Below are 14291 nucleotides of genomic sequence, written 5' to 3'. Positions count from 1 at the left end.
ACTTAAATATCCATTCTGGAGGAATAAGAGCACCTTGCAAAATAATTGCACTCATCTTCACAAACATCCTGTGGGATACATTCACAGGCAGGGAAGTAGAGCAATGGGGAGCAGATGTAATTCCCATAAATACTTTTTAACAGACCCCAACAGATACCTTGATGCCTTTGAAATGTTAGCTTAAGATCCGACAGCAGGTCTATGGCAGATGTCCCTCTGCCCTCTTCCTAAAATCCAGGTGAGGACGTCAGTCAGCAGGTCTGGTCTCTCTTCGGAAGGTCCCTCGCACCGCTGGGCTCCATCAGGGCAGCCACAAGCAAAGAAGATAGATCCCACCAGCACATCATCATTTACTGCTCTCCATAGCAGATGCGTATCAGATGCATGAACAAAGTCTCCAGGAGGGAGGAAAACCCAGCAGCCTTCAAGAAGAACACACAGCAGCTCCACCGTGAATCCACTTCACACTGCTACAAACACATCCCCTCTCCCACACTAAAGGCATCCTTCAAAATAAAGGGTAATTACCAGCTCTCCTGCTACAGTTACAATGTCATGAGATCTGTCTGCTCCCTGCTGGAATAACCGCTCCGTGTGTCTGTCTCCATCCAAGCCACTCTCCCAAGCACTAATGAGGCAGCAAGACTCCACCAGCCACCTCCAGCTCTCCTGGCCATCACACAAGACACTTGCTGGCTGCTGGAGGATTACAGACCAGCACACCGCTGCGGCACTTTGAACTTACGCCTCTGGCACTGGTGAAAAGCGAACCCAAAGACAGACAGATCCTCTCAGCAGACAAATAGTTGTACCTTGGGGAGAGAGAGAGGCAGGCAGAAAGGAGTTTACTCTTATCCTTAACCCCTTTCTCTAGGAGTCGGCTGCAGAGACATAAGGACAGTTTTACCCCTGGGAATACTCCCTCAGCTGTTTGCATCCGACCTGCAGGCAAGGCAGGTCTGACCCCAGGGTAACCGGCAACACTGCAGCTGTCTTTCCTAGTAGCTGAATTCAAAGGGGACTGTGGGGAGCAAAGCAGTAGGAAAACACCCAGAATAAAATGCTTTTCAAAGACCCACTCATTACAAGCCCCTGGTTTCAAGCTAAGAACTTCATCCTGCTCCGACTGGAAATCACTGGCGAGATTTCATTCACCCTCTGCTCTGTGACACTGCAAATCCCAGAGAGGTTAGCGCTTCACCCCCTGGGAAGACTCCTTCCCACCCCACCGTAAGCACATTAGTAAAGTCAGTAATGATGAAGCTCCCCAAGGATGGAGCTATGTGCAGCCACCACTGCGCTGTCCTGCCGCTGGCACCGGATCTGCTCCTCGGAGGACTGCCGACTGCGGCCAAAGCAACTTCACAGCCACTCTGTTTTTAAACAACCAGAGCTCTCTGAAGTCATTAAGTCATATAAACATTTCCCATCTGTTTAGGGAGCTCCATTTTTACAAGCATTCATACATGAAAAGCAATCACTGAGTGCATTCAAGAAGAGGTGAAATCAAGAGAGGAAGAAGCTTTTGCTATAAATAGTGGAACACTTCTCCGAGCACACGTTGTGTAGCCTGGTTCCTCCAGCTCTACGCCGCACTGTATTTTGTGCCACGCAGCCTTTAAATCCTGTTACCTTCAGCATCTACATCTTCACTTTAACTATCTTGCTTCCCTATGCTGCTGCTGTATTTTTCAGAAAGTTAAAGCCAGCCAGAGCATTTGTGGCCTGCCCAGGGGAGACACTAGTCTGGCTAAAAATTTGTACTCTCTCCCCTGCTTCCCCACCCTCCTCTCCTCCCCTTGCTATATCTTGACCTTTAGACAAGAAGTTTTTGAGTCAGAGTCTGTCACCGACTGTCTTTCTACAGCACCAGCGCAACGGGACCCTGCCCCGCCATCCCCACAGTATGAACCATAAACAATAGAAATGCAAAATTCTGCTTGTACAGGGTTTGGTCCAGAGCTCATCAGAAAGATCTCTCTTCAATGGCACGTGGACCAGAGCCGTAATACCAGCATGAGCAGAAAAGAGCTATTTGCAAAGCTATTTGGGGAATACAATCATACAAAAACATGATCTTCCAGCAGAATGTCTTCGCACTTTCCAACAGACCAAAAAAAGTGTGCACACATATATGTATGTTTTTATCAAGCATTTTTGGCATGGGAAGCATTCTGATGCTATGGTGACGGGTGCTCTTGCAAACCCTTAACATAATAGATACAGATAAACCTGAAGCCAATTAGGAGAGCAATACTGCTGTACTTACATGATCCACAGCTACTATGAAAGGGACAAAAATTTAACTTTCATGAAAAAGATCAAAACAGCTCCATTGTTAAACAGATTAATCAGACTCTTGGAAAGCTCATCAGGAATTGGGTTCAATCTCTGCTGTTATTAGCATAAGCCCTGTGCAGCAGTAACAAAAGACTCGCCTAAGTCCCACGCTTTCAGTTTACTTTGCAATGTGGCTCTGCTCAGGCTCACAGCACTTGACATACACAACTCTTAATTAAGGGGACAGGGCCAAGTAGAAGAATTTGGCTGAAATTTATACTGCAGCAAACCAAAACTCTTAATGGCCCTTTTTATAAGTGTAGGACTACCAGTGCCTCCTCTCCTGAGGAAGGTCAGTATGGGAGAGAAAGGAGCCCCAGTGCCAGCATCGCTTCCCCTGACCCAGCAGGGTCTGGGCATGATGCTGTGCAGGGACCCACGTTGCTGCAGGCCAGGCACCGAACCCACATACAACAAGAGCTAGTCCTTCCTCAGGGAGATGACAGCCAGGTCGAGGAGAGAGGAGAGCTGTATGTGAGGTAGGTAACACCACATCGCATGGGCAGGAGCGAGCCTGGAGCTGATGGGGCATCGGCCAGCTCAGGGCTGGGCAGCTCTGGGCTGTGCCTGGCCCATCAGTGGCAAGCCAAGAAGAACAAGCCAAAGCACAACCCCAAAGTGGTTCCCCGCAGCTGCGGGGACTGACCGGGGCCCCTTGTGTGCTGCTGGCTCCCGGGAGAGGCTGCAGGCACGTGTTGTGGGAAATGGGTTAATGGCATCCAAAGAGAGAAGTCTCCATAGGAGTGCTGACAGGTAAACGGAGTGCGGGAATGACAGCCTGCTGAGAAACAACATCCTGCACCCCTCATTGGGCATCAATCACGCATTCCCAAGAAATCCCCAAATTAGAATTAAATACAACACTGCCGCCTCTGCACCAAAAATTATTCATTCCATACAAAGCATTTTTCTACATCTCTCATGACTCTTCCATTCCTCTCCAGGCCCCCTCACTCCTCTCCCACAGGAGTCATTTGATTAAGGAACTTTTCTGATTGCAGCATTCTGTAAACTTTTTTTTGCAGAAGAGTTAAATGAGTGTATCCCTGCGGGGATGGCCAACACTGGAGGAAAGGGCCCACCTCTGGTTACACTAGCAATAGCAAGGGGAAGGGGATTCTTCCCGTTGCAACTGAGCATCGCATATACTTTGCTGAAGGCAAAGGGAGTCCCACCACCCCTTCCACTGTGATTTTATCATATTATTCTTCCAGATGTGCAGATTAGAACTAAGTAACTACCTCAGCACATGCCTCATTTGCTTAGGTCTTGTTAAAGCTAAGCAAATGCTTAAGAGCACGTATTGCTTAGGGAAGAACTGCTGGATGGGATCTGTGCTTTGCTCACCCAGTGCTTTGGGTGGGCTTCACATGAATTAAAGAGGTTTTCCAGTCACAGCTCGGGAACCTAGGCAAGAAGAGACATTGTGGTGCATGGTCTTACATACAGCAACATCTAACGATGGGTCCAGGGAGGACATGGAGCCAGCAGGTTGCTGCACAGCATGCCCTGCGATCCCATGGATTCAGAACCAGTTGCACAGCTGGGACAGGTAAGAGTCACCTCCTTTTTTCAAGCAATTACTCTGCACTTCTCTATTCTAGTCCAGAGGAGGAATCACTGCTGTAGAAGTGGGGAGCCCAAGTCCCTGCTGGCAGCCAAGTTTTACTCCTGGCTGTCATCACTTCATTACGCAGAGTCAGACACATTAACCCCACCCTGCTACTTCTCCCCAAAATGGGTCCAGCAACTCATCCTTGTGCTGGGAGGACTGAGCCATCACCAAGTGTCTCACTGGTCCTGTCTGCTTGCAGATCTCACTCAGTTTCACTGGTGTTTGCACCAAGTGCCACGCTGTCATCTTCCACTGCTCAAACTCCCAACTTCCATAAGTCAGCTGCGGCACTTTCATCTCCTGCAATGTTTAACTGGGACAAATGCCAGCATATACATTGCTGGAGCATTGCTTGGCAAGGAGTATACAGAGCCATAATACCAACCAAAAGGTTTCAAGTAGTAATTAATCAGCTACAATAATAAATAATACATATACTTTCAAGTGTTTGCTCATTTCCTGAATGTCTCCCATAAATATCTAACCAGTAAAGCATGCTTTGAACAGTGACACTTACATCTTTTCCCTTCTGAGCTAACTGTGCTATTTACTTAAAATAGAAAATGCAGTAGGAGAAAGACAGGTTGAAAGGTAACAGGATTTTGGAAGTATTTTGAGCACTCAAACCTGCTCTGAACAACAAATGCTTAATATAAGTGTTTAATCTTTTCTCAATCTTACATTATTTTACAGACAAATTTTATACACCTGTTTTAATCCCTTCAGCCAGCCAGGCTGCTGGTCAACAGCCTTCATCAGCAAGCATCACATGCGATGCTCGCTGGTCAGGCTGAGCTTCTGTCAGGGCAGAGCTTAGGCATGCAGCCTCATGGAAACCAGCACCAAGATAAAAGCCTGGCCTCAAAAATATAGCCCAAAGCAGCCTTCACTTAAGTACAAGAACTTTGCTTTTAATGTAGATAGACTATCTAGTTCAGGCTTTTGAAACCAAGTGTTGTGTTAAAAAAAATCAGTGAAAATCTCCCCCAAAAAAGGAAAGTAGAGTTATCAAAATAGCTGGAATGCTCTCCACAGCCTTTGGCATTTGCTAAAGAAGGGGCTGGAAAAGGTCAGTGTCATTTGGCTCTTAGCAAGGCTTAAGTGAGCTTCAGCCCTTTAGATGGAGGCTGCCCAGTCTGACAGGGGTTAATTTACAATACTGAGCCCTCGTGCCCTGCAAGACACCCCAGTGTAGGCAGTTAGTGCCAAAAGCTGCTCACCACTGCTGTCCTCCCAGGGAAGCTCCTCAGGTGACACCAGTCTCACACTGGCCTCTGTGCCACGTCAAGTCTCTTCTCTACCACAGCATGGGGACGCTCAGCCATAATCACCCATCCCATCAGGGCTGAATGGGCTTTTAAGCTACATATTTAGAAGGAAGGTGCAAAAAAACCCTACCTTAATATTCCAGCTGGTACCTAATCCCTTAAACTCTCCTGGAGAGGTGCTTTTCATTTCCAAAGAAAAGTGAGTTAATGTTCTTGCCAGTGCTGTTAATCAGAGCAGCAAAGCCTCTTTTCATCACACAGGGCCCAGGTGACTGTTTCCAAGGAATTAGCTGTTACCACATTTAGTTCAGTAAAGGGTTTATCTCAGCCACATTCACAAAGGCCGACTATGAAGACACTTGCCTGCCAAATCCCATGGGCTGACACTTCAAGCAGCTGCAGGGTCCAGAGCGCACCCAGGGAAGGCATAAAACGGTAACTGCTAGGAGCAGGGAGTTTTTCACCAGTCTCCAGCACAAGAAGCCAGGGCAAGAGACAGCTCTTTGAGGGATACGGCCACCGCCGGCTGCCAGCAGACTGGGCTCTCCAGACAAGTGAAGGGTGAGGGAGCCAGGGGCAGGAAGATTTTCAAAGGCCACCCCCAGGGCAGGCACCAAGTCTTTCAGCAATCTGTCTGCTAATGGTCACAGCAGCTGCCATCAGGGACATCTAGTTGCCAAACCCATGAAACATATTCCAGAGAGCCTCTGAAAATTGCATGGGGTGAAGACATTGGACTTTTGCCACCAACTTTAATCTAGAGCTCAGTCAGACTCTGCTAAACACTGCGAACCAGAAGCAGCACTAAAGGAAGCACTAGTGTCTGCAGCCACCCTGAAGGTTTCAAAGGAGACAACCAGTTAGGCATCCAGGCTCTTCTCAAACCAGCACAAGCTTCCAGCTGATGAAAAGGAATCATGTATTAAAAACCTAGATTTTGTGCACTGCTGTTCCCTCTGGCATTGATCTAGCATCTTCGTTCTTAACTCACTGCCTGCTCCATCCTCTTGAGCAACGACTCAGGTTTTCATTAGTGCCAAGGACAAACACTGAAGCTTTGGGACTGTTTCCTAAACTTCAGCAGACCAGAGGGAAATTCATATTTTCTCTCTTGCTCATCGAGAAAGCAGGCTGGGGTGGGGCTGAAAGACTTATAAAGCCCTGGGCACCCAAGGATAAGAAATTCCACTCTGATGCTGCCTCCCCTGCTCCCCTCAGCCTTGCAGGGGGCTCTGCTGGCATCCCACACCAGCTGGCTGAGCGCTCACTGCCTGCATCATGCCAACACGGCTGCCTGCAGCCCCGGAGAGAGCTTTTATAACAGCAGTGTCAAGTGGCTGAACAAAGTAGTATCAGAAGAGAGGGCTGGAAGGAGAATGCCTGAAGATACCAGGGAGCAGGACATCACCGGGGATTTAGAAGAATGACAGGCGGTTTTCACAAATGGAGGGGGGAAATAAAGGAGAAATGAGACTGAAGATTGAAAACAATTTCCTAGTGTTTGGCACGCTCTAAAATTAGTGCTGTAATAGATCTCATCAGCCAGCATTTATTTTCCATTCTAAAGACAAGAATTCAAATAAGCAAGCTGCAGCAAGAGAAGCGCTTGCTTAGCTGAACAGCCAACCTCTAACACAGGCAGCAACGCAAACCTGGCTGTTCTATTCCTGCTGTCTCTTGCTTGGGATCTTTGTAAATGACAACTCAAGCTGCAGACCTGCTTTGCTTGACCACATTACAACCCCACCATTACAGAGGCAACAGAGCCTCCGGAGCTGGGAGGGCCAGGCTGCCCGTGGCAGAGCTGCTCCAAAGGTTTGCTGCGTTCATACAACATACGAGACAATTGAGGGAGTCCCAGAATTATTCTGCCTGGATAGGACCTGAAGCAGCAGGTTACACACCATGCTTTGGGAAACCCCTGCTGTTAAATCATCATGATGGATCTCACTCCTGCTGTCCCCAAGGAACAAGTCCTGCTCACCTGGCTCATGCCTAGGCAGGGAGACCCCAACAGCTCTGCCATCTGGCTGTGACTGCACAGGGCCAGCTCTCACCCAGCTGGGCTGAAACCCACTCCGGCCCCAAAACCCCACACATGGGTCACCAGATCCCAGGAAGATGTGCTGGTACACATCAGCATCCCACTTGCTGCTGTGCCGATACGCACACCTCGATGACCTGGCCCACAAAGTTCTGGCACAAAGGCTACATGGTTTTTAATTGAAAAAAGCAAGCAGCAAATCACTACAGGCTGCTTCTTGCAGCTCTCGTAGTTACACTCCCTCTTTCAAACATGCACACACCACGTAAAGGTACCTAACACCACAAGGCTGCAGAGTGCCAGGGTAGCTCTGGAAAGGCCACTAAGCTCAGCCAGGAGCAGCGATGGGAACACTGATGTGACGCACCCATTGCTCTTTCAAAGTTTCAGAACAACTCCCTGATGGCAGAGGAGAACTGGCAGCATCACTCAGCTATGAAGTGTCAGAGATATTTCAGGCAGCCAGATATTCCCATGCAGAAACCCAGAAAAGTCACCTCCTCACTCCCCCAGCTGCCTCTTTGCATTATTGCTAACATGGATGTGACTCACTAGAGTTGGGTTTATATTAAACTCCTGAAACAGATTGTTTGGCTGTTATGTAAATCCAGTAAATGTTAAAGTACTAGAATAAATCAGTCAAGCAGTTACCATAACCAGCTCTCCAGAGACATCCAACAGAATTTTTTTTTTCTAAAAGGGAGAGGTGGCACAAGATTAGGGGGGAAATTAATAATAATTAAAAAAATCACAGCAGCCTTTCAGCGGAGGGAGAGTTGCGCCAGTGGCTGCAGTACCCCCATTGGTGCGGCTACAAGCATCCTGCCCAGCTACGTTGTCATGGTTTAACCTCAGCTGGCAACTAAGCACGATGCAGCTGCTCGCTCACTCCCCCCTGCCCCAGTGGGATGGGGGAGAGAATCGGAAGAGTAAAAGTAAGACTCATGGGTTGAGATAAGAACAGTTCAATAATTGAAATAAAGTAAAATAGTCATAATAATAATAAAAGAATACACAAAGCAAGCGACGCACAGTGCAATCGCTCACCATCCGCCAACCGATGCCCAGCCAGTCCCCGAGCAGCGGCCCCCCTGGCCAGCTTTCCCCAGTTTCTGTACTGAGCATGACATCCCATGGTATGGAATGTCCCTCTGGCCAGTTTGGGTCAGCTGTCCTGGCCGTGCCCCCTCCCAGCTTCTTGTGCACCTCCAGCCTTCTCAGTCAGTAGAGCATGGGAGGCTGAAAAGTCCTTGACTAGTGTAAGCACTGCTCAGCAACAACTAAAACATCAGTGTGTTACCAACATTATTCTCATGTTAAATCCAAAACACAGCACTGTACCAGCTACTAGGAAATTAACTCTATCCCAGCTGAAACCAGGACAAATAAAGCAAAAGCCACACACACAAGCAAAGCAAAACAAGGAATTCATTCACTCCTTCCCATGGGCAGGCAGGTGTTCAGCCATCTCCAGGGAAGCAGGGCTTCATCACGCGTAACAGTGACTTGGGAAGACAAGACGCCATCACTCCGAACATCCCCCCCTTCCTCCTTCTTCCCCCAGCTTTACATGCTGAGCATGACATCATATGGTGTGGAATATCCCTGGGGTCAGCTGTCCCAGCTGTGTCCCCTCCCAGCTTCTTGTGCCCCCCCAGCCTGCTCGCTGGTGGGGTGGGGAGCAGAAAAGGCCTTGACTCTGTGTCAGCACTGCTCAGGAGTCACAAAAACATTCCTGTGTTATCAACACTATTTTCAGCACAAATCCAAAACATAGCCCCATATTAGCTACTGTGAAGAAAGTTAACTCTACCCCAGCCAAAACCAGCACATACATACAGACAAATCACCTGATTGCTGGTCTGCACAGGTGGAGTTATGCAGTACCACCTGCACAAAACAAGCTCTGTGTCCACAAGACTGCCTCCTTACCATGCGACATGAAACAGCAGTGCAACCCTGGGGGAGGCCAGTATGTTAGCACCAATGCTGAGGTTAGGACTTCAGCCATAACATGCTTTAAAATCAAATAAATTCAAAAACGGGTGTGAAGGTGCTACTTCCCATCCTGCCACTGGGAGGGAGGTTCTGCTTTAGGAGCTGCCCCTCTCCCGTGGAACAGAGGGCATCTGCCACCCAGAGAAAAGTCTCCTGCTCACAGTGACATCAGCAAGCAGGCACAGGAACAGATTTTAAAATTTGCAAACACGAGTGTTTTTACCAAAAACCTGACTATAGGATTTTAAACAGTCTACAGGCCAAAGGATTAGTCAGAAAAATTATCTGGCAAATAATCTACTACAATAAGCAAAACCAGAGCATATCACCATCTGCTCACAGATACCTCCTAAGACAGAAATAAGGAACCTTCAAATTAAAGTCTTCCCTTTGTGTCTAACTGTTGATAACCACGCCATTGTACCCAAAAAGCTCCTATACCCACATTAGCAACAAAAAAGGAAGCAGGTAGAAATTAGGACCGCAAATCGTAGATGTAATGTAAAGCATGTTAGTTGAGCTGCCACTTGAATGGGCCACATGGCTCAACCCAAGCACCTGCTCAGCTTCGGAGGCTGCCTCAAGTGCCATATTCCCCATCATACTAAAGAGCAGCTGGAGCCTGTGGGTCCCTACCTACATGAGCCTCTCCAGGATTAGCACACCACTGGGCACATCTGGACAGGCACATCTGGGCAGGGGACAGTGACCCGCCTGGCCTGTGCACTGGCAGAGCAGAAGCTCCATTTCTAACTGCCCCAGAGATAAGACTGTAGAGCAACATAGTCACAGCATTGAAATGAAGCGGAAGAGATCTCTGAGCTCTGTTTAATTAAATATAGCCTGGGAAAGTCTCTGCTTTTGTTAAACACTGCCTCAAAAGAACAGAGCTGAGTAATCCACCAATGGGGAAAAAAATACTCTTTAGCTACAAGGTGTTATTATTATAGGCTTAATATCAAAATGGCTTGTTCAGCTTATAATATTAGACTGGAGCAAATGCTCCCAGCCTTGGCAAGACTCAGAGATACTACAGATCTACATTACACACCTACATAAGCACTCAAGGTTCATATGGACAGGAGTCTCCTGTCTGGAGAGGCAAGGCATTGATTTGCACCAGGTTTCCATGGCACAACAAAACTGGTTAGACAGATTAGCAGAAGAGCATGCATGTTGTAATGGGCACCAACAGGGACAGGAGCCAGCACTGCAGCAAGGCCAGTGAAATCAGTGGCAGGAATTGATCTCTCTGACTGGGGTCAGCAGCATTACAGGTGGGTGGCTGCAGGAACTCCAGGCACAGACAACACAAGCACAGGCCATCAGGGAAATGCTCCACAGGTGTCCTGAATACTAAGGGTACCTTGACCAGCACCATACATTTGACACTGAACTTCCAACCCAAACTATTCTATGATTCTAAGCAGGGTGTAAGGGACCTCTAAAGGTCATCTAGTCCAACCCCCCTGCCCTGGGCAGGGACATCTTCAACTAGATCAGGTCGCTCAGAGCCCCGTCCAGCCTGACCTGGAATGTTTCCAGGGATGGGGCATCCACCACCTCTCTGGGCAACCTCTTCCCATGCTTCACCACCCTCAGCGTAAACAATTTCTTCCTTATATCTAGTCTAAATCTACCCCCCTTTAGTTTAAAGCCATTCCCCCTTGTCCTGTCGCAACAGGCCCTGCTAAAAAGTTTGCCGACATCTTTTTTATAAGCCCCCTTTAAGTACTGATAGGCTGCAAGAAGGTCTCCCCCGAAGCCTTCTCTTCTCTAGGCTGAACAACCCCAACTCTCTCAGCCTTCCTTCATAGCAGAGGTGTTCCAGCCCCTGATCATTTTCGTGTCCCTCTTCTGGACTCGCTCCAACAGGTCCGTGTCTTTCTTATGCTGAGGGCTCCAGAGCTGGAGGCAGGACTCCAGGTGGGGTCTCACCAGAGCAGAGTAGAGGGGCAGAATCACCTCCCTCAACCTGCTGGCCACGCTTCTTGTGATGCAGCCCAGGATACAATTGGCCTTCTGGGCTGCGAGCGCACATTGCTGGCTCCTGTCCAGCTTTTCACCCACCAGTACCCCCAAGTCCTTCTCAGCAGGGCTGCTCTCCATCCCTTCATCCCCCAGCCTGTATTGATACCAGGGGTTGCCCTGACCCAGGTGCAGGACCTTGCACTTGGCCTTGTTAAACTTCATGAGGTTCACAAGGGCCCACTTCTCCAGCTTGTCCAGGTCCCTCTGGATGGCATCCCATCCCTCTGCTGTGTCAACCACACCACTCAGCTTGGTGTCATCTGCAAACTTGCTGAGGGTACACTCGATCCCACTGTCTATGGCATTGATGAAGATATTAAACAGTATCGGTCCCAATACAGACCCCTGTGGGACACCACTCATCACCAGTCTCCATCTGGACATTGAGCCGTTGACCACTACCCTCTGGATGCGACCATCTAACCAATTCCTCACCCACTGGACAGTCCACCCATCAAATCCATCCCTCTCCAGTTTAGAGAGAAGGATGTTGTGGAGGACCATGTCAAAGGCCTTACAGAGGTCCAGATAGACGACATCTGTAGCCCTTCCCACGTCCACTGATGTATTCACTCCATCATAGAAGGCCACTAGGTTGGTCAGGCAGGACTTGCCCTTGGTGAAGCCATGCTGGCTGTCTCAAATCACCTCCCTGTCCTCCATGTGCCTTAGCATAGCTTCCAGGAGGATCTGTTCCATGATCTTCCCAGGCACAGAGGTGAGACTGACTGGCCTGTAGTTCCCCGGGTCTTCCTTTTTTCCCTTTTTAAAAAATGGGGGTTATGTTGCCCCTTTTCCAGTCAGTGGGAACTTCACCGGACTGCCACGGCTTCTCAAATATGATGGAGAGTGGCTTAGCAACTTCATCCACCAGTTCCTTCAGGACCCGCAGATGGATCTCATCAGGTCCCATGGACTTGTGCACCTTCAGGTGTTTTAGATGGTCTCGAACCTGGTGTTCTCCCACAGTGGGCAGCTCTTCATTCTCCCAGTCCCAGCCTTTGCCTTCTGCAGCTTGGGTGGTGAGGCTCGAGCACTTGCCAGTGAAGACCGAGGCAAAAAAGTCATCAAGTACCTCCACCTTCTCCGTGTCCTGGGTAACCAGGTCTCCCGTTTTGTTCTGGAGAGGGCCCACATTTTCCCTTGTCTTCCTTTTATCCCCGACATACCTACAGAATCTTTCCTTGTTGCCCTTGATGTCCCTGGCCAGATTTAATTCTATCAGGGATTTAGCTTTCCTGACCTGATCCCTGGCTGCTCAGACAATTTCTCTGTATTCCTCCCAGGCTACCTGTCCTTGCTTCCACCCTCTGGAGGCTTCCTTTTTGTGTTGGAGTTTGTCCAGGAGCTCCTTGTTCATCCACGCAGGCCTCCTGGCATTGTTGCCTGACTTCCTCTTTGTTGGGATGCATCGCTCCTGAGCTTGAAGGAGGTGATCCTTGAATATTAACCAGCTCTCTTGGGCCCCTCTTCCCTCCAGGGCTTTGTCCCACAGCACTCTACCAAGCAGATCCCTGAAGAGGCCAAAGTCTGCTCTCCTGAAGTCCAGGGTAGTGAGCTTGCTGTGCGCCCTCCTCGGTGCCCTCAGGATCTTGAACTCCACCATTTCATGGTCACTGCAGCCCAGGCTGCCCTTGAGCTTCACATTCCCCACCAGCCCCTCCTTGTTGGTGAGAACAAGGTCCAGCACAGCACCTCTCCTCGTTGACTCCTCTACCACTTGGAGAAGGAAGTTATCATCAACACATTCCAGGAACCTCCCAGACTGCTTATGCCCTGCCATGTCGTCCCTCCAACAGATGTCAGGGTGGTTGAAGTCCCCCATGAGGACCAGGGCTCGTGAGCATGAGGCTGCTCCTATCTGTCTATAGAGGGCCTCATCCGCTTGGTCTTCCTGGTCAGGTGGCCTGTAGCAGACCCCCACCGTAATGTCACCTGTCCCTGCCTTCCCTTTAATCCTGACCCACAAGCTCTCGGTCAGCTCCTCATCCATCCCCTGGCAGAGCTCCACACACTGCAGCTGGTCATTGACATAGAGGGCAACACCCCCTCCTCATCTCCCCTGCCTGTCCTTCCTACAGAGCCTGTATCCCTCCATCCCAACACTCCAGTCATAGGAGTCATCCCACCACATCTCCGTGATGCCAATGAGGTCGTAGCCCTGCAGGTGTGCGCACGTCTCTAACTCCTCTTGTTTATTCCCCATGCTACGTGCATTTGCATAGAGGCATTTAAGTTGGGCCCCCGATGAAGCTGTCTTACTGGCTGGAGTTCCTTTGTGCTGCTCTTCAGGCGCTTTCCTGCTGACCTGTGTTCCTTCTCCAGGCTCTGGGCATCTGTTGCTGGCCCTGGCATCAAACTGGTAGGAGTGGGATGGACTGAGGTTCCCCTCCCCCGGCATCTCTAGTTTAAAGCCCTCTTCACCAGCTTGGCAAGCCTATGACCAAAGATGCTCTTCCCCTCCTCTGACAGATGGACCCCGTCAGCCCCCAGTAGACCAGGTTTCTCAAAGCGGGTCCCATGGTCTAAGTAGTTGAACCCCTGGTTGTGGCACCAGCCCCGTAACCATTTGTTGACTTGCCAGATTCAACTGGCCCTTTCAAACCCCTTCCCTTTGACCGGCAGGATTTGATGAGAAAACTACCTGCGCTCTTGAGTCCCTTACCGCTGCTCCCAGGGCTCTGTAGTCCTTCTTGATGGTCCTCAGACTGCTCCTGGCTGTGCCACTGGTGCCCACGTGAAACAGCAGCAGCGGATAGTCAGTGGACTGCACGAGGCTTGGTAGCCTCTCGGTGACATCCCTGATGCAAGCCTCCGGTAAGCAGCACAACCTGGTAAGTTGTATAAGTAAAGTAAGTAAGCAGCTTAACCTCAGGCTACTGCTTCCTTGCTTTCCCCTTCTGCAAAACAGAGGTGATCACACATAAACACTTAGGTAAAAGGCTTTGGAGCAGTGGATTAAGCAGTATTACTGCTACTGAGTCTGCCCTTGGGG

General features: G+C 49.4%; 1 protein-coding gene across 6 annotated transcripts in view; it reads right to left on the bottom strand.

Moving 5' to 3' along the window:
- CAMKK1 (calcium/calmodulin dependent protein kinase kinase 1) overlaps window positions 1–14291 on the bottom strand; it is a 115322-nt gene that overhangs the window by 85014 nt on the left and 16017 nt on the right. For 2 of the 6 annotated variants that reach the window (XR_012996662.1, XM_076354257.1), the window contains exon 2: window positions 13962–14127. The exons of 2 other annotated variants lie outside the window; for them this stretch is intronic. The gene's annotated coding sequence lies outside the window, so the exon portion shown is untranslated. Of the gene's footprint in view, window positions 1–157; window positions 221–13940; window positions 14128–14291 lie in introns of those variants that run through there. 2 more of the 6 variants (XM_076354258.1, XM_076354261.1) reach the window with 2 other exon arrangements.

The sequence above is a fragment of the Aptenodytes patagonicus genome, chromosome 17, assembly GCF_965638725.1.
Source record: "Aptenodytes patagonicus chromosome 17, bAptPat1.pri.cur, whole genome shotgun sequence".
NCBI lineage: Eukaryota > Metazoa > Chordata > Aves > Sphenisciformes > Spheniscidae > Aptenodytes > Aptenodytes patagonicus.
The sequence above is the reverse complement of the archived record's forward strand: the minus strand, read 5'-3'. Positions and strand labels throughout refer to the sequence as shown.